At 48.3% G+C, this 18,729-nt stretch overlaps 11 pseudogenes; all 11 read right to left on the bottom strand.

Annotated features, from left to right (window-relative positions):
- Positions 1 to 1,479: 1,479 nt before the first annotated feature.
- LOC137328607 (U2 spliceosomal RNA) lies at positions 1,480 to 1,650 on the bottom strand (annotated as a pseudogene).
- A 1,559-nt stretch (positions 1,651 to 3,209) lies between these two features.
- Positions 3,210 to 3,427, bottom strand: LOC137328483 (U2 spliceosomal RNA; annotated as a pseudogene).
- A 1,499-nt stretch (positions 3,428 to 4,926) lies between these two features.
- Positions 4,927 to 5,146, bottom strand: LOC137328496 (U2 spliceosomal RNA; annotated as a pseudogene).
- Positions 5,147 to 6,645: 1,499 nt separating this feature from the next.
- Positions 6,646 to 6,816, bottom strand: LOC137328625 (U2 spliceosomal RNA; annotated as a pseudogene).
- A 1,560-nt stretch (positions 6,817 to 8,376) lies between these two features.
- Positions 8,377 to 8,585, bottom strand: LOC137328414 (U2 spliceosomal RNA; annotated as a pseudogene).
- Positions 8,586 to 10,084: 1,499 nt separating this feature from the next.
- On the bottom strand, positions 10,085 to 10,298 carry LOC137328462 (U2 spliceosomal RNA; annotated as a pseudogene).
- A 1,499-nt stretch (positions 10,299 to 11,797) lies between these two features.
- Positions 11,798 to 11,968, bottom strand: LOC137328624 (U2 spliceosomal RNA; annotated as a pseudogene).
- A 1,565-nt stretch (positions 11,969 to 13,533) lies between these two features.
- On the bottom strand, positions 13,534 to 13,741 carry LOC137328401 (U2 spliceosomal RNA; annotated as a pseudogene).
- Positions 13,742 to 15,131: 1,390 nt separating this feature from the next.
- LOC137328504 (U2 spliceosomal RNA) lies at positions 15,132 to 15,353 on the bottom strand (annotated as a pseudogene).
- Positions 15,354 to 16,743: 1,390 nt separating this feature from the next.
- LOC137328352 (U2 spliceosomal RNA) lies at positions 16,744 to 16,947 on the bottom strand (annotated as a pseudogene).
- A 1,398-nt stretch (positions 16,948 to 18,345) lies between these two features.
- Positions 18,346 to 18,516, bottom strand: LOC137328623 (U2 spliceosomal RNA; annotated as a pseudogene).
- Positions 18,517 to 18,729: the final 213 nt, after the last annotated feature.

Below are 18,729 nucleotides of genomic sequence, written 5' to 3'. Positions count from 1 at the left end.
CATCAAGCCAAAGCTCTACAAGCCAAAGCTCTACACTCTGCCCGAGGGGATTTCTCCCTGACTGCATCCCCCCGGCATACAATGGCAGGAAGGCTCCAAATGGTTGCCTTCCCCCACTTGACCACTTGATCTTAGCCAAAAGGCCGAGAAGCGATACCGCGCTCGATGCGAATTGATCTTGGGTCCTGTTTGCCCTCCTTCTTTTTTCTCTGCCTGACTGTGTTTAAAGCAGTCTCGCAGCACTGCCGTTCTGGGCACATTTTTGCCACCGTTTCTAATTGCAACAGTGGATCAGTTGAAAGAAGTTGCCGTTTTCTCCTTTCTTGCTCGGACTGCGTGACAGATTGGTAACTTTGCCAGTAGGCCACCAATCAGATGGGAGAGGGTTGGGTCTCAACGGACCTACGTCACTCATTCTCCGTCACTAACGAACTGCCGTGGAAGGAAACCTCTTTAAGGTAAACTAGGGACGTGACGTGACGTGTCTCACAGTGAGTGAGTGAGTGAGTGAGTGAGTGAGTGAGATTGCAACAGACAATCGAGAAAGAGGTGAGGTGCTGACAATCAGCAGCTCGTGTTTAAACATTCCTTCCACAGCAGGCAAGACCAATCAAAAGAAAATACTGCAGATGCTGGCTGTGGCTCGGCTGCCTGCCTGGCTGGCTGGCTGGAGATGGGAAATAAAAAGACAAGACGTGTTAATGGCTGGGTTAACTGTCGCAAGCAACAAGGCGTTAATGTTTCAGGAGTGCCGATTGCAATTGAAAGCTGTCTCTCAAGCTGCTCCTCCCCCGAAAGAAACGAGGCGTTAATGTTTCGGAAGTGCCGATTGAAAGCTGTCTCTCAAGCTGCTCCCTCACTGGGCCCTGTCCGTTGTCATGTTAATGGCTGGGTTAACTGTCGCAAGCAACAAGGCGTTAATGTTTCAGGAGTGCCGATTGAAAGCTGTCTCTCAAGCTGCTCCCTCACTGGGCCCTGTCCGTTGTCATGTTAATGGCTGGGTTAACTGTCGCAAGCAACAAGGCGTTAATGTTTCAGGAGTGCCGATTGAAAGCTGTCTCTCAAGCTGCTCCCTGACTGGGCCCTGTCCGTTGTCATGTTAATGGCTGGGTTAACTGTCGCAAGCAACAAGGCGTTAATGTTTCAGGAGTGCCGATTGCAATTGAAAGCTGTCTCTCAAGCTGCTCCTCCCCCGAAAGAAACGAGGAGTTAATGTTTCGGAAACGCCTATTGCAATTGAAAGCTGTCTCTCAAGCTGGACGTCCAGTTATTTTGCAGTTTCAATTATATCGCTGGCTGCGTGCGTGCGTGCGTGCGTGCGTGCGAGCGGCACTCAGCCCAGGAGAAGAAAAAGATACCACTGAGCTGAGAAAGTCAGTGCAATATATATGCTTTATTCTCACTAATAATACATACACACACACACATGTACAGAGACGCTGGGAACGAGCTGTTTTTCTTTTTGAATATCTCCCCACAGGGAGGTGCACCGTTCCCAGAGACACTGCAATACTGGGTCGATGCGTGGAGTGGACGGAGCAAGCCCCTATTCCATCTCCCTGTTCCAAAAATCAATTTAATATATGGTCCCCAGATAGGGGACGTATCAGATATTAAACTGATAAGAACAGATTTTTTTTTTTTTTTTTTTTTTTTTTTTTTTTTTTTTTTTTTTTCTGACACTCTGGGGTGCCTTATTGCCTTACAGATTCATTCCAGATTCCTTGCAGTGACATTACATCAAGCCAAAGCTCTACAAGCCAAAGCTCTACACTCTGCCCGAGGGGATTTCTCTCTGACTGCATCCCCCCGGCATACAATGGCAGGAAGGCTCCAAATGGTTGCCTTCCCCCACTTGACCACTTGATCTTAGCCAAAAGGCCGAGAAGCGATACCGCGCTCGATGCGAATTGATCTTGGGTCCTGTTTGCCCTCCTTCTTTTTTCTCTGCCTGACTGTGTTTAAAGCAGTCTCGCAGCACTGCCGTTCTGGGCACATTTTTGCCACCGTTTCTAATTGCAACAGTGGATCAGTTGAAAGAAGTTGCCGTTTTCTCCTTTCTTGCTCGGACTGCGTGACAGATTGGTAACTTTGCCAGTAGGCCACCAATCAGATGGGAGAGGGTTGGGTCTCAACGGACCTACGTCACTCATTCTCCGTCACTAACGAACTGCCGTGGAAGGAAACCTCTTTAAGGTAAACTAGGGACGTGACGTGACGTGTCTCACAGTGAGTGAGTGAGTGAGTGAGTGAGATTGCAACAGACAATCGAGAAAGAGGTGAGGTGCTGACAATCAGCAGCTCGTGTTTAAACATTCCTTCCACAGCAGGCAAGACCAATCAAAAGAAAATACTGCAGATGCTGGCTGTGGCTCGGCTGCCTGCCTGGCTGGCTGGCTGGAGATGGGAAATAAAAAGACAAGACGTGTTAATGGCTGGGTTAACTGTCGCAAGCAACAAGGCGTTAATGTTTCAGGAGTGCCGATTGCAATTGAAAGCTGTCTCTCAAGCTGCTCCTCCCCCGAAAGAAACGAGGCGTTAATGTTTCGGAAGTGCCGATTGAAAGCTGTCTCTCAAGCTGCTCCCTCACTGGGCCCTGTCCGTTGTCATGTTAATGGCTGGGTTAACTGTCGCAAGCAACAAGGCGTTAATGTTTCAGGAGTGCCGATTGAAAGCTGTCTCTCAAGCTGCTCCCTCACTGGGCCCTGTCCGTTGTCATGTTAATGGCTGGGTTAACTGTCGCAAGCAACAAGGCGTTAATGTTTCAGGAGTGCCGATTGAAAGCTGTCTCTCAAGCTGCTCCCTGACTGGGCCCTGTCCGTTGTCATGTTAATGGCTGGGTTAACTGTCGCAAGCAACAAGGCGTTAATGTTTCAGGAGTGCCGATTGCAATTGAAAGCTGTCTCTCAAGCTGCTCCTCCCCCGAAAGAAACGAGGAGTTAATGTTTCGGAAACGCCTATTGCAATTGAAAGCTGTCTCTCAAGCTGGACGTCCAGTTATTTTGCAGTTTCAATTATATCGCTGGCTGCGTGCGTGCGTGCGTGCGTGCGTGCGAGCGGCACTCAGCCCAGGAGAAGAAAAAGATACCACTGAGCTGAGAAAGTCAGTGCAATATATATGCTTTATTCTCACTAATAATACATACACACACACACATGTACAGAGACGCTGGGAACGAGCTGTTTTTCTTTTTGAATATCTCCCCACAGGGAGGTGCACCGTTCCCAGAGACACTGCAATACTGGGTCGATGCGTGGAGTGGACGGAGCAAGCCCCTATTCCATCTCCCTGTTCCAAAAATCAATTTAATATATGGTCCCCAGATAGGGGACGTATCAGATATTAAACTGATAAGAACAGATTTTTTTTTTTTTTTTTTTTTTTTTTTTTTTCTGACACTCTGGGGTGCCTTATTGCCTTACAGATTCATTCCAGATTCCTTGCAGTGACATTACATCAAGCCAAAGCTCTACAAGCCAAAGCTCTACACTCTGCCCGAGGGGATTTCTCCCTGACTGCATCCCCCCGGCATACAATGGCAGGAAGGCTCCAAATGGTTGCCTTCCCCCACTTGACCACTTGATCTTAGCCAAGAGGCCGAGAAGCGATACCGCGCTCGATGCGAATTGATCTTGGGTCCTGTTTGCCCTCCTTCTTTTTTCTCTGCCTGACTGTGTTTAAAGCAGTCTCGCAGCACTGCCGTTCTGGGCACATTTTTGCCACCGTTTCTAATTGCAACAGTGGATCAGTTGAAAGAAGTTGCCGTTTTCTCCTTTCTTGCTCGGACTGCGTGACAGATTGGTAACTTTGCCAGTAGGCCACCAATCAGATGGGAGAGGGTTGGGTCTCAACGGACCTACGTCACTCATTCTCCGTCACTAACGAACTGCCGTGGAAGGAAACCTCTTTAAGGTAAACTAGGGACGTGACGTGACGTGTCTCACAGTGAGTGAGTGAGTGAGTGAGTGAGATTGCAACAGACAATCGAGAAAGAGGTGAGGTGCTGACAATCAGCAGCTCGTGTTTAAACATTCCTTCCACAGCAGGCAAGACCAATCAAAAGAAAATACTGCAGATGCTGGCTGTGGCTCGGCTGCCTGCCTGGCTGGCTGGCTGGAGATGGGAAATAAAAAGACAAGACGTGTTAATGGCTGGGTTAACTGTCGCAAGCAACAAGGCGTTAATGTTTCAGGAGTGCCGATTGCAATTGAAAGCTGTCTCTCAAGCTGCTCCTCCCCCGAAAGAAACGAGGCGTTAATGTTTCGGAAGTGCCGATTGAAAGCTGTCTCTCAAGCTGCTCCCTCACTGGGCCCTGTCCGTTGTCATGTTAATGGCTGGGTTAACTGTCGCAAGCAACAAGGCGTTAATGTTTCAGGAGTGCCGATTGAAAGCTGTCTCTCAAGCTGCTCCCTCACTGGGCCCTGTCCGTTGTCATGTTAATGGCTGGGTTAACTGTCGCAAGCAACAAGGCGTTAATGTTTCAGGAGTGCCGATTGAAAGCTGTCTCTCAAGCTGCTCCCTGACTGGGCCCTGTCCGTTGTCATGTTAATGGCTGGGTTAACTGTCGCAAGCAACAAGGCGTTAATGTTTCAGGAGTGCCGATTGCAATTGAAAGCTGTCTCTCAAGCTGCTCCTCCCCCGAAAGAAACGAGGAGTTAATGTTTCGGAAACGCCTATTGCAATTGAAAGCTGTCTCTCAAGCTGGACGTCCAGTTATTTTGCAGTTTCAATTATATCGCTGGCTGCGTGCGTGCGTGCGTGCGTGCGTGCGAGCGGCACTCAGCCCAGGAGAAGAAAAAGATACCACTGAGCTGAGAAAGTCAGTGCAATATATATGCTTTATTCTCACTAATAATACATACACACACACACATGTACAGAGACGCTGGGAACGAGCTGTTTTTCTTTTTGAATATCTCCCCACAGGGAGGTGCACCGTTCCCAGAGACACTGCAATACTGGGTCGATGCGTGGAGTGGACGGAGCAAGCCCCTATTCCATCTCCCTGTTCCAAAAATCAATTTAATATATGGTCCCCAGATAGGGGACGTATCAGATATTAAACTGATAAGAACAGATTTTTTTTTTTTTTTTTTTTTTTTTTTTTTTTTCTGACACTCTGGGGTGCCTTATTGCCTTACAGATTCATTCCAGATTCCTTGCAGTGACATTACATCAAGCCAAAGCTCTACAAGCCAAAGCTCTACACTCTGCCCGAGGGGATTTCTCCCTGACTGCATCCCCCCGGCATACAATGGCAGGAAGGCTCCAAATGGTTGCCTTCCCCCACTTGACCACTTGATCTTAGCCAAAAGGCCGAGAAGCGATACCGCGCTCGATGCGAATTGATCTTGGGTCCTGTTTGCCCTCCTTCTTTTTTCTCTGCCTGACTGTGTTTAAAGCAGTCTCGCAGCACTGCCGTTCTGGGCACATTTTTGCCACCGTTTCTAATTGCAACAGTGGATCAGTTGAAAGAAGTTGCCGTTTTCTCCTTTCTTGCTCGGACTGCGTGACAGATTGGTAACTTTGCCAGTAGGCCACCAATCAGATGGGAGAGGGTTGGGTCTCAACGGACCTACGTCACTCATTCTCCGTCACTAACGAACTGCCGTGGAAGGAAACCTCTTTAAGGTAAACTAGGGACGTGACGTGACGTGTCTCACAGTGAGTGAGTGAGTGAGTGAGTGAGATTGCAACAGACAATCGAGAAAGAGGTGAGGTGCTGACAATCAGCAGCTCGTGTTTAAACATTCCTTCCACAGCAGGCAAGACCAATCAAAAGAAAATACTGCAGATGCTGGCTGTGGCTCGGCTGCCTGCCTGGCTGGCTGGCTGGAGATGGGAAATAAAAAGACAAGACGTGTTAATGGCTGGGTTAACTGTCGCAAGCAACAAGGCGTTAATGTTTCAGGAGTGCCGATTGCAATTGAAAGCTGTCTCTCAAGCTGCTCCTCCCCCGAAAGAAACGAGGCGTTAATGTTTCGGAAGTGCCGATTGAAAGCTGTCTCTCAAGCTGCTCCCTCACTGGGCCCTGTCCGTTGTCATGTTAATGGCTGGGTTAACTGTCGCAAGCAACAAGGCGTTAATGTTTCAGGAGTGCCGATTGAAAGCTGTCTCTCAAGCTGCTCCCTCACTGGGCCCTGTCCGTTGTCATGTTAATGGCTGGGTTAACTGTCGCAAGCAACAAGGCGTTAATGTTTCAGGAGTGCCGATTGAAAGCTGTCTCTCAAGCTGCTCCCTGACTGGGCCCTGTCCGTTGTCATGTTAATGGCTGGGTTAACTGTCGCAAGCAACAAGGCGTTAATGTTTCAGGAGTGCCGATTGCAATTGAAAGCTGTCTCTCAAGCTGCTCCTCCCCCGAAAGAAACGAGGAGTTAATGTTTCGGAAACGCCTATTGCAATTGAAAGCTGTCTCTCAAGCTGGACGTCCAGTTATTTTGCAGTTTCAATTATATCGCTGGCTGCGTGCGTGCGTGCGTGCGTGCGTGCGAGCGGCACTCAGCCCAGGAGAAGAAAAAGATACCACTGAGCTGAGAAAGTCAGTGCAATATATATGCTTTATTCTCACTAATAATACATACACACACACACATGTACAGAGACGCTGGGAACGAGCTGTTTTTCTTTTTGAATATCTCCCCACAGGGAGGTGCACCGTTCCCAGAGACACTGCAATACTGGGTCGATGCGTGGAGTGGACGGAGCAAGCCCCTATTCCATCTCCCTGTTCCAAAAATCAATTTAATATATGGTCCCCAGATAGGGGACGTATCAGATATTAAACTGATAAGAACAGATTTTTTTTTTTTTTTTTTTTTTTTTTTTTTTTTTTTTTTTTTTTTTTTTCTGACACTCTGGGGTGCCTTATTGCCTTACAGATTCATTCCAGATTCCTTGCAGTGACATTACATCAAGCCAAAGCTCTACAAGCCAAAGCTCTACACTCTGCCCGAGGGGATTTCTCCCTGACTGCATCCCCCCGGCATACAATGGCAGGAAGGCTCCAAATGGTTGCCTTCCCCCACTTGACCACTTGATCTTAGCCAAAAGGCCGAGAAGCGATACCGCGCTCGATGCGAATTGATCTTGGGTCCTGTTTGCCCTCCTTCTTTTTTCTCTGCCTGACTGTGTTTAAAGCAGTCTCGCAGCACTGCCGTTCTGGGCACATTTTTGCCACCGTTTCTAATTGCAACAGTGGATCAGTTGAAAGAAGTTGCCGTTTTCTCCTTTCTTGCTCGGACTGCGTGACAGATTGGTAACTTTGCCAGTAGGCCACCAATCAGATGGGAGAGGGTTGGGTCTCAACGGACCTACGTCACTCATTCTCCGTCACTAACGAACTGCCGTGGAAGGAAACCTCTTTAAGGTAAACTAGGGACGTGACGTGACGTGTCTCACAGTGAGTGAGTGAGTGAGTGAGTGAGATTGCAACAGACAATCGAGAAAGAGGTGAGGTGCTGACAATCAGCAGCTCGTGTTTAAACATTCCTTCCACAGCAGGCAAGACCAATCAAAAGAAAATACTGCAGATGCTGGCTGTGGCTCGGCTGCCTGCCTGGCTGGCTGGCTGGAGATGGGAAATAAAAAGACAAGACGTGTTAATGGCTGGGTTAACTGTCGCAAGCAACAAGGCGTTAATGTTTCAGGAGTGCCGATTGCAATTGAAAGCTGTCTCTCAAGCTGCTCCTCCCCCGAAAGAAACGAGGCGTTAATGTTTCGGAAGTGCCGATTGAAAGCTGTCTCTCAAGCTGCTCCCTCACTGGGCCCTGTCCGTTGTCATGTTAATGGCTGGGTTAACTGTCGCAAGCAACAAGGCGTTAATGTTTCAGGAGTGCCGATTGAAAGCTGTCTCTCAAGCTGCTCCCTCACTGGGCCCTGTCCGTTGTCATGTTAATGGCTGGGTTAACTGTCGCAAGCAACAAGGCGTTAATGTTTCAGGAGTGCCGATTGAAAGCTGTCTCTCAAGCTGCTCCCTGACTGGGCCCTGTCCGTTGTCATGTTAATGGCTGGGTTAACTGTCGCAAGCAACAAGGCGTTAATGTTTCAGGAGTGCCGATTGCAATTGAAAGCTGTCTCTCAAGCTGCTCCTCCCCCGAAAGAAACGAGGAGTTAATGTTTCGGAAACGCCTATTGCAATTGAAAGCTGTCTCTCAAGCTGGACGTCCAGTTATTTTGCAGTTTCAATTATATCGCTGGCTGCGTGCGTGCGTGCGTGCGTGCGAGCGGCACTCAGCCCAGGAGAAGAAAAAGATACCACTGAGCTGAGAAAGTCAGTGCAATATATATGCTTTATTCTCACTAATAATACATACACACACACACATGTACAGAGACGCTGGGAACGAGCTGTTTTTCTTTTTGAATATCTCCCCACAGGGAGGTGCACCGTTCCCAGAGACACTGCAATACTGGGTCGATGCGTGGAGTGGACGGAGCAAGCCCCTATTCCATCTCCCTGTTCCAAAAATCAATTTAATATATGGTCCCCAGATAGGGGACGTATCAGATATTAAACTGATAAGAACAGATTTTTTTTTTTTTTTTTTTTTTCTGACACTCTGGGGTGCCTTATTGCCTTACAGATTCATTCCAGATTCCTTACAGTGACATTACATCAAGCCAAAGCTCTACAAGCCAAAGCTCTACACTCTGCCCGAGGGGATTTCTCCCTGACTGCATCCCCCCGGCATACAATGGCAGGAAGGCTCCAAATGGTTGCCTTCCCCCACTTGACCACTTGATCTTAGCCAAAAGGCCGAGAAGCGATACCGCGCTCGATGCGAATTGATCTTGGGTCCTGTTTGCCCTCCTTCTTTTTTCTCTGCCTGACTGTGTTTAAAGCAGTCTCGCAGCACTGCCGTTCTGGGCACATTTTTGCCACCGTTTCTAATTGCAACAGTGGATCAGTTGAAAGAAGTTGCCGTTTTCTCCTTTCTTGCTCGGACTGCGTGACAGATTGGTAACTTTGCCAGTAGGCCACCAATCAGATGGGAGAGGGTTGGGTCTCAACGGACCTACGTCACTCATTCTCCGTCACTAACGAACTGCCGTGGAAGGAAACCTCTTTAAGGTAAACTAGGGACGTGACGTGACGTGTCTCACAGTGAGTGAGTGAGTGAGTGAGTGAGATTGCAACAGACAATCGAGAAAGAGGTGAGGTGCTGACAATCAGCAGCTCGTGTTTAAACATTCCTTCCACAGCAGGCAAGACCAATCAAAAGAAAATACTGCAGATGCTGGCTGTGGCTCGGCTGCCTGCCTGGCTGGCTGGCTGGAGATGGGAAATAAAAAGACAAGACGTGTTAATGGCTGGGTTAACTGTCGCAAGCAACAAGGCGTTAATGTTTCAGGAGTGCCGATTGCAATTGAAAGCTGTCTCTCAAGCTGCTCCTCCCCCGAAAGAAACGAGGCGTTAATGTTTCGGAAGTGCCGATTGAAAGCTGTCTCTCAAGCTGCTCCCTCACTGGGCCCTGTCCGTTGTCATGTTAATGGCTGGGTTAACTGTCGCAAGCAACAAGGCGTTAATGTTTCAGGAGTGCCGATTGAAAGCTGTCTCTCAAGCTGCTCCCTCACTGGGCCCTGTCCGTTGTCATGTTAATGGCTGGGTTAACTGTCGCAAGCAACAAGGCGTTAATGTTTCAGGAGTGCCGATTGAAAGCTGTCTCTCAAGCTGCTCCCTGACTGGGCCCTGTCCGTTGTCATGTTAATGGCTGGGTTAACTGTCGCAAGCAACAAGGCGTTAATGTTTCAGGAGTGCCGATTGCAATTGAAAGCTGTCTCTCAAGCTGCTCCTCCCCCGAAAGAAACGAGGAGTTAATGTTTCGGAAACGCCTATTGCAATTGAAAGCTGTCTCTCAAGCTGGACGTCCAGTTATTTTGCAGTTTCAATTATATCGCTGGCTGCGTGCGTGCGTGCGTGCGTGCGTGCGAGCGGCACTCAGCCCAGGAGAAGAAAAAGATACCACTGAGCTGAGAAAGTCAGTGCAATATATATGCTTTATTCTCACTAATAATACATACACACACACACATGTACAGAGACGCTGGGAACGAGCTGTTTTTCTTTTTGAATATCTCCCCACAGGGAGGTGCACCGTTCCCAGAGACACTGCAATACTGGGTCGATGCGTGGAGTGGACGGAGCAAGCCCCTATTCCATCTCCCTGTTCCAAAAATCAATTTAATATATGGTCCCCAGATAGGGGACGTATCAGATATTAAACTGATAAGAACAGATTTTTTTTTTTTTTTTTTTTTTTTTTTCTGACACTCTGGGGTGCCTTATTGCCTTACAGATTCATTCCAGATTCCTTGCAGTGACATTACATCAAGCCAAAGCTCTACAAGCCAAAGCTCTACACTCTGCCCGAGGGGATTTCTCCCTGACTGCATCCCCCCGGCATACAATGGCAGAAAGGCTCCAAATGGTTGCCTTCCCCCACTTGACCACTTGATCTTAGCCAAAAGGCCGAGAAGCGATACCGCGCTCGATGCGAATTGATCTTGGGTCCTGTTTGCCCTCCTTCTTTTTTCTCTGCCTGACTGTGTTTAAAGCAGTCTCGCAGCACTGCCGTTCTGGGCACATTTTTGCCACCGTTTCTAATTGCAACAGTGGATCAGTTGAAAGAAGTTGCCGTTTTCTCCTTTCTTGCTCGGACTGCGTGACAGATTGGTAACTTTGCCAGTAGGCCACCAATCAGATGGGAGAGGGTTGGGTCTCAACGGACCTACGTCACTCATTCTCCGTCACTAACGAACTGCCGTGGAAGGAAACCTCTTTAAGGTAAACTAGGGACGTGACGTGACGTGTCTCACAGTGAGTGAGTGAGTGAGTGAGTGAGATTGCAACAGACAATCGAGAAAGAGGTGAGGTGCTGACAATCAGCAGCTCGTGTTTAAACATTCCTTCCACAGCAGGCAAGACCAATCAAAAGAAAATACTGCAGATGCTGGCTGTGGCTCGGCTGCCTGCCTGGCTGGCTGGCTGGAGATGGGAAATAAAAAGACAAGACGTGTTAATGGCTGGGTTAACTGTCGCAAGCAACAAGGCGTTAATGTTTCAGGAGTGCCGATTGCAATTGAAAGCTGTCTCTCAAGCTGCTCCTCCCCCGAAAGAAACGAGGCGTTAATGTTTCGGAAGTGCCGATTGAAAGCTGTCTCTCAAGCTGCTCCCTCACTGGGCCCTGTCCGTTGTCATGTTAATGGCTGGGTTAACTGTCGCAAGCAACAAGGCGTTAATGTTTCAGGAGTGCCGATTGAAAGCTGTCTCTCAAGCTGCTCCCTCACTGGGCCCTGTCCGTTGTCATGTTAATGGCTGGGTTAACTGTCACAAGCAACAAGGCGTTAATGTTTCAGGAGTGCCGATTGAAAGCTGTCTCTCAAGCTGCTCCCTGACTGGGCCCTGTCCGTTGTCATGTTAATGGCTGGGTTAACTGTCGCAAGCAACAAGGCGTTAATGTTTCAGGAGTGCCGATTGCAATTGAAAGCTGTCTCTCAAGCTGCTCCTCCCCCGAAAGAAACGAGGAGTTAATGTTTCGGAAACGCCTATTGCAATTGAAAGCTGTCTCTCAAGCTGGACGTCCAGTTATTTTGCAGTTTCAATTATATCGCTGGCTGCGTGCGTGCGTGCGTGCGTGCGTGCGAGCGGCACTCAGCCCAGGAGAAGAAAAAGATACCACTGAGCTGAGAAAGTCAGTGCAATATATATGCTTTATTCTCACTAATAATACATACACACACACACATGTACAGAGACGCTGGGAACGAGCTGTTTTTCTTTTTGAATATCTCCCCACAGGGAGGTGCACCGTTCCCAGAGACACTGCAATACTGGGTCGATGCGTGGAGTGGACGGAGCAAGCCCCTATTCCATCTCCCTGTTCCAAAAATCAATTTAATATATGGTCCCCAGATAGGGGACGTATCAGATATTAAACTGATAAGAACAGATTTTTTTTTTTTTTTTTTTTTTTTTTTTTTTTTTTTTTTTTTTTTTTTTTCTGACACTCTGGGGTGCCTTATTGCCTTACAGATTCATTCCAGATTCCTTGCAGTGACATTACATCAAGCCAAAGCTCTACAAGCCAAAGCTCTACACTCTGCCCGAGGGGATTTCTCCCTGACTGCATCCCCCCGGCATACAATGGCAGGAAGGCTCCAAATGGTTGCCTTCCCCCACTTGACCACTTGATCTTAGCCAAAAGGCCGAGAAGCGATACCGCGCTCGATGCGAATTGATCTTGGGTCCTGTTTGCCCTCCTTCTTTTTTCTCTGCCTGACTGTGTTTAAAGCAGTCTCGCAGCACTGCCGTTCTGGGCACATTTTTGCCACCGTTTCTAATTGCAACAGTGGATCAGTTGAAAGAAGTTGCCGTTTTCTCCTTTCTTGCTCGGACTGCGTGACAGATTGGTAACTTTGCCAGTAGGCCACCAATCAGATGGGAGAGGGTTGGGTCTCAACGGACCTACGTCACTCATTCTCCGTCACTAACGAACTGCCGTGGAAGGAAACCTCTTTAAGGTAAACTAGGGACGTGACGTGACGTGTCTCACAGTGAGTGAGTGAGTGAGTGAGTGAGATTGCAACAGACAATCGAGAAAGAGGTGAGGTGCTGACAATCAGCAGCTCGTGTTTAAACATTCCTTCCACAGCAGGCAAGACCAATCAAAAGAAAATACTGCAGATGCTGGCTGTGGCTCGGCTGCCTGCCTGGCTGGCTGGCTGGAGATGGGAAATAAAAAGACAAGACGTGTTAATGGCTGGGTTAACTGTCGCAAGCAACAAGGCGTTAATGTTTCAGGAGTGCCGATTGCAATTGAAAGCTGTCTCTCAAGCTGCTCCTCCCCCGAAAGAAACGAGGCGTTAATGTTTCGGAAGTGCCGATTGAAAGCTGTCTCTCAAGCTGCTCCCTCACTGGGCCCTGTCCGTTGTCATGTTAATGGCTGGGTTAACTGTCGCAAGCAACAAGGCGTTAATGTTTCAGGAGTGCCGATTGAAAGCTGTCTCTCAAGCTGCTCCCTCACTGGGCCCTGTCCGTTGTCATGTTAATGGCTGGGTTAACTGTCGCAAGCAACAAGGCGTTAATGTTTCAGGAGTGCCGATTGAAAGCTGTCTCTCAAGCTGCTCCCTGACTGGGCCCTGTCCGTTGTCATGTTAATGGCTGGGTTAACTGTCGCAAGCAACAAGGCGTTAATGTTTCAGGAGTGCCGATTGCAATTGAAAGCTGTCTCTCAAGCTGCTCCTCCCCCGAAAGAAACGAGGAGTTAATGTTTCGGAAACGCCTATTGCAATTGAAAGCTGTCTCTCAAGCTGGACGTCCAGTTATTTTGCAGTTTCAATTATATCGCTGGCTGCGTGCGTGCGTGCGTGCGTGCGTGCGAGCGGCACTCAGCCCAGGAGAAGAAAAAGATACCACTGAGCTGAGAAAGTCAGTGCAATATATATGCTTTATTCTCACTAATAATACATACACACACACACATGTACAGAGACGCTGGGAACGAGCTGTTTTTCTTTTTGAATATCTCCCCACAGGGAGGTGCACCGTTCCCAGAGACACTGCAATACTGGGTCGATGCGTGGAGTGGACGGAGCAAGCCCCTATTCCATCTCCCTGTTCCAAAAATCAATTTAATATATGGTCCCCAGATAGGGGACGTATCAGATATTAAACTGATAAGAACAGATTTTTTTTTTTTTTTTTTTTTCTGACACTCTGGGGTGCCTTATTGCCTTACAGATTCATTCCAGATTCCTTGCAGTGACATTACATCAAGCCAAAGCTCTACAAGCCAAAGCTCTACACTCTGCCCGAGGGGATTTCTCCCTGACTGCATCCCCCCGGCATACAATGGCAGGAAGGCTCCAAATGGTTGCCTTCCCCCACTTGACCACTTGATCTTAGCCAAAAGGCCGAGAAGCGATACCGCGCTCGATGCGAATTGATCTTGGGTCCTGTTTGCCCTCCTTCTTTTTTCTCTGCCTGACTGTGTTTAAAGCAGTCTCGCAGCACTGCCGTTCTGGGCACATTTTTGCCACCGTTTCTAATTGCAACAGTGGATCAGTTGAAAGAAGTTGCCGTTTTCTCCTTTCTTGCTCGGACTGCGTGACAGATTGGTAACTTTGCCAGTAGGCCACCAATCAGATGGGAGAGGGTTGGGTCTCAACGGACCTACGTCACTCATTCTCCGTCACTAACGAACTGCCGTGGAAGGAAACCTCTTTAAGGTAAACTAGGGACGTGACGTGACGTGTCTCACAGTGAGTGAGTGAGTGAGTGAGTGAGTGAGTGAGATTGCAACAGACAATCGAGAAAGAGGTGAGGTGCTGACAATCAGCAGCTCGTGTTTAAACATTCCTTCCACAGCAGGCAAGACCAATCAAAAGAAAATACTGCAGATGCTGGCTGTGGCTCGGCTGCCTGCCTGGCTGGCTGGCTGGAGATGGGAAATAAAAAGACAAGACGTGTTAATGGCTGGGTTAACTGTCGCAAGCAACAAGGCGTTAATGTTTCAGGAGTGCCGATTGCAATTGAAAGCTGTCTCTCAAGCTGCTCCTCCCCCGAAAGAAACGAGGCGTTAATGTTTCGGAAGTGCCGATTGAAAGCTGTCTCTCAAGCTGCTCCCTCACTGGGCCCTGTCCGTTGTCATGTTAATGGCTGGGTTAACTGTCGCAAGCAACAAGGCGTTAATGTTTCAGGAGTGCCGATTGAAAGCTGTCTCTCAAGCTGCTCCCTGACTGGGCCCTGTCCGTTGTCATGTTAATGGCTGGGTTAACTGTCGCAAGCAACAAGGCGTTAATGTTTCAGGAGTGCCGATTGCAATTGAAAGCTGTCTCTCAAGCTGCTCCTCCCCCGAAAGAAACGAGGAGTTAATGTTTCGGAAACGCCTATTGCAATTGAAAGCTGTCTCTCAAGCTGGACGTCCAGTTATTTTGCAGTTTCAATTATATCGCTGGCTGCGTGCGTGCGTGCGTGCGAGCGGCACTCAGCCCAGGAGAAGAAAAAGATACCACTGAGCTGAGAAAGTCAGTGCAATATATATGCTTTATTCTCACTAATAATACATACACACACACACATGTACAGAGACGCTGGGAACGAGCTGTTTTTCTTTTTGAATATCTCCCCACAGGGAGGTGCACCGTTCCCAGAGACACTGCAATACTGGGTCGATGCGTGGAGTGGACGGAGCAAGCCCCTATTCCATCTCCCTGTTCCAAAAATCAATTTAATATATGGTCCCCAGATAGGGGACGTATCAGATATTAAACTGATAAGAACAGATTTTTTTTTTTTTTTTTTTTTTTTTTTTTTTTTTTCTGACACTCTGGGGTGCCTTATTGCCTTACAGATTCATTCCAGATTCCTTGCAGTGACATTACATCAAGCCAAAGCTCTACAAGCCAAAGCTCTACACTCTGCCCGAGGGGATTTCTCCCTGACTGCATCCCCCCGGCATACAATGGCAGGAAGGCTCCAAATGGTTGCCTTCCCCCACTTGACCACTTGATCTTAGCCAAAAGGCCGAGAAGCGATACCGCGCTCGATGCGAATTGATCTTGGGTCCTGTTTGCCCTCCTTCTTTTTTCTCTGCCTGACTGTGTTTAAAGCAGTCTCGCAGCACTGCCGTTCTGGGCACATTTTTGCCACCGTTTCTAATTGCAACAGTGGATCAGTTGAAAGAAGTTGCCGTTTTCTCCTTTCTTGCTCGGACTGCGTGACAGATTGGTAACTTTGCCAGTAGGCCACCAATCAGATGGGAGAGGGTTGGGTCTCAACGGACCTACGTCACTCATTCTCCGTCACTAACGAACTGCCGTGGAAGGAAACCTCTTTAAGGTAAACTAGGGACGTGACGTGACGTGTCTCACAGTGAGTGAGTGAGTGAGTGAGTGAGATTGCAACAGACAATCGAGAAAGAGGTGAGGTGCTGACAATCAGCAGCTCGTGTTTAAACATTCCTTCCACAGCAGGCAAGACCAATCAAAAGAAAATACTGCAGATGCTGGCTGTGGCTCGGCTGCCTGCCTGGCTGGCTGGCTGGAGATGGGAAATAAAAAGACAAGACGTGTTAATGGCTGGGTTAACTGTCGCAAGCAACAAGGCGTTAATGTTTCAGGAGTGCCGATTGCAATTGAAAGCTGTCTCTCAAGCTGCTCCTCCCCCGAAAGAAACGAGGCGTTAATGTTTCGGAAGTGCCGATTGAAAGCTGTCTCTCAAGCTGCTCCCTCACTGGGCCCTGTCCGTTGTCATGTTAATGGCTGGGTTAACTGTCGCAAGCAACAAGGCGTTAATGTTTCAGGAGTGCCGATTGAAAGCTGTCTCTCAAGCTGCTCCCTGACTGGGCCCTGTCCGTTGTCATGTTAATGGCTGGGTTAACTGTCGCAAGCAACAAGGCGTTAATGTTTCAGGAGTGCCGATTGCAATTGAAAGCTGTCTCTCAAGCTGCTCCTCCCCCGAAAGAAACGAGGAGTTAATGTTTCGGAAACGCCTATTGCAATTGAAAGCTGTCTCTCAAGCTGGACGTCCAGTTATTTTGCAGTTTCAATTATATCGCTGGCTGCGTGCGTGCGTGCGTGCGTGCGTGCGAGCGGCACTCAGCCCAGGAGAAGAAAAAGATACCACTGAGCTGAGAAAGTCAGTGCAATATATATGCTTTATTCTCACTAATAATACATACACACACACACATGTACAGAGACGCTGGGAACGAGCTGTTTTTCTTTTTGAATATCTCCCCACAGGGAGGTGCACCGTTCCCAGAGACACTGCAATACTGGGTCGATGCGTGGAGTGGACGGAGCAAGCCCCTATTCCATCTCCCTGTTCCAAAAATCAATTTAATATATGGTCCCCAGATAGGGGACGTATCAGATATTAAACTGATAAGAACAGATTTTTTTTTTTTTTTTTCTGACACTCTGGGGTGCCTTATTGCCTTACAGATTCATTCCAGATTCCTTGCAGTGACATTACATCAAGCCAAAGCTCTACAAGCCAAAGCTCTACACTCTGCCCGAGGGGATTTCTCCCTGACTGCATCCCCCCGGCATACAATGGCAGGAAGGCTCCAAATGGTTGCCTTCCCCCACTTGACCACTTGATCTTAGCCAAAAGGCCGAGAAGCGATACCGCGCTCGATGCGAATTGATCTTGGGTCCTGTTTGCCCTCCTTCTTTTTTCTCTGCCTGACTGTGTTTAAAGCAGTCTCGCAGCACTGCCGTTCTGGGCACATTTTTGCCACCGTTTCTAATTGCAACAGTGGATCAGTTGAAAGAAGTTGCCGTTTTCTCCTTTCTTGCTCGGACTGCGTGACAGATTGGTAACTTTGCCAGTAGGCCACCAATCAGATGGGAGAGGGTTGGGTCTCAACGGACCTACGTCACTCATTCTCCGTCACTAACGAACTGCCGTGGAAGGAAACCTCTTTAAGGTAAACTAGGGACGTGACGTGACGTGTCTCACAGTGAGTGAGTGAGTGAGTGAGTGAGTGAGTGAGATTGCAACAGACAATCGAGAAAGAGGTGAGGTGCTGACAATCAGCAGCTCGTGTTTAAACATTCCTTCCACAGCAGGCAAGACCAATCAAAAGAAAATACTGCAGATGCTGGCTGTGGCTCGGCTGCCTGCCTGGCTGGCTGGCTGGAGATGGGAAATAAAAAGACAAGACGTGTTAATGGCTGGGTTAACTGTCGCAAGCAACAAGGCGTTAATGTTTCAGGAGTGCCGATTGCAATTGAAAGCTGTCTCTCAAGCTGCTCCTCCCCCGAAAGAAACGAGGCGTTAATGTTTCGGAAGTGCCGATTGAAAGCTGTCTCTCAAGCTGCTCCCTCACTGGGCCCTGTCCGTTGTCATGTTAATGGCTGGGTTAACTGTCGCAAGCAACAAGGCGTTAATGTTTCAGGAGTGCCGATTGAAAGCTGTCTCTCAAGCTGCTCCCTGACTGGGCCCTGTCCGTTGTCATGTTAATGGCTGGGTTAACTGTCGCAAGCAACAAGGCGTTAATGTTTCAGGAGTGCCGATTGCAATTGAAAGCTGTCTCTCAAGCTGCTCCTCCCCCGAAAGAAACGAGGAGTTAATGTTTCGGAAACGCCTATTGCAATTGAAAGCTGTCTCTCAAGCTGGACGTCCAGTTATTTTGCAGTTTCAATTATATCGCTGGCTGCGTGCGTGCGTGCGTGCGTGCGTGCGAGCGGCACTCAGCCCAGGAGAAGAAAAAGATACCACTGAGCTGAGAAAGTCAGTGCAATATATATGCTTTATTCTCACTAATAATACATACACACACACACATGTACAGAGACGCTGGGAACGAGCTGTTTTTCTTTTTGAATATCTCCCCACAGGGAGGTGCACCGTTCCCAGAGACACTGCAATACTGGGTCGATGCGTGGAGTGGACGGAGCAAGCCCCTATTCCATCTCCCTGTTCCAAAAATCAATTTAATATATGGTCCCCAGATAGGGGACGTATCAGATATTAAACTGATAAGAACAGATTTTTTTTTTTTTTTTTTTTTTTTTTTTTTTTTTTTTTTTTTTTTTTTTTTCTGACACTCTGGGGTGCCTTATTGCCTTACAGATTCATTCCAGATTCCTTGCAGTGACATTACATCAAGCCAAAGCTCTACAAGCCAAAGCTCTACACTCTGCCCGAGGGGATTTCTCCCTGACTGCATCCCCCCGGCATACAATGGCAGGAAGGCTCCAAATGGTTGCCTTCCCCCACT

Source organism: Heptranchias perlo, chromosome 12 (genome assembly GCF_035084215.1).
Source record: "Heptranchias perlo isolate sHepPer1 chromosome 12, sHepPer1.hap1, whole genome shotgun sequence".
In the NCBI taxonomy this organism is placed as follows: Eukaryota; Metazoa; Chordata; class Chondrichthyes; order Hexanchiformes; family Hexanchidae; genus Heptranchias; species Heptranchias perlo.
This window is presented reverse-complemented; position numbering and strand designations above follow the sequence as displayed.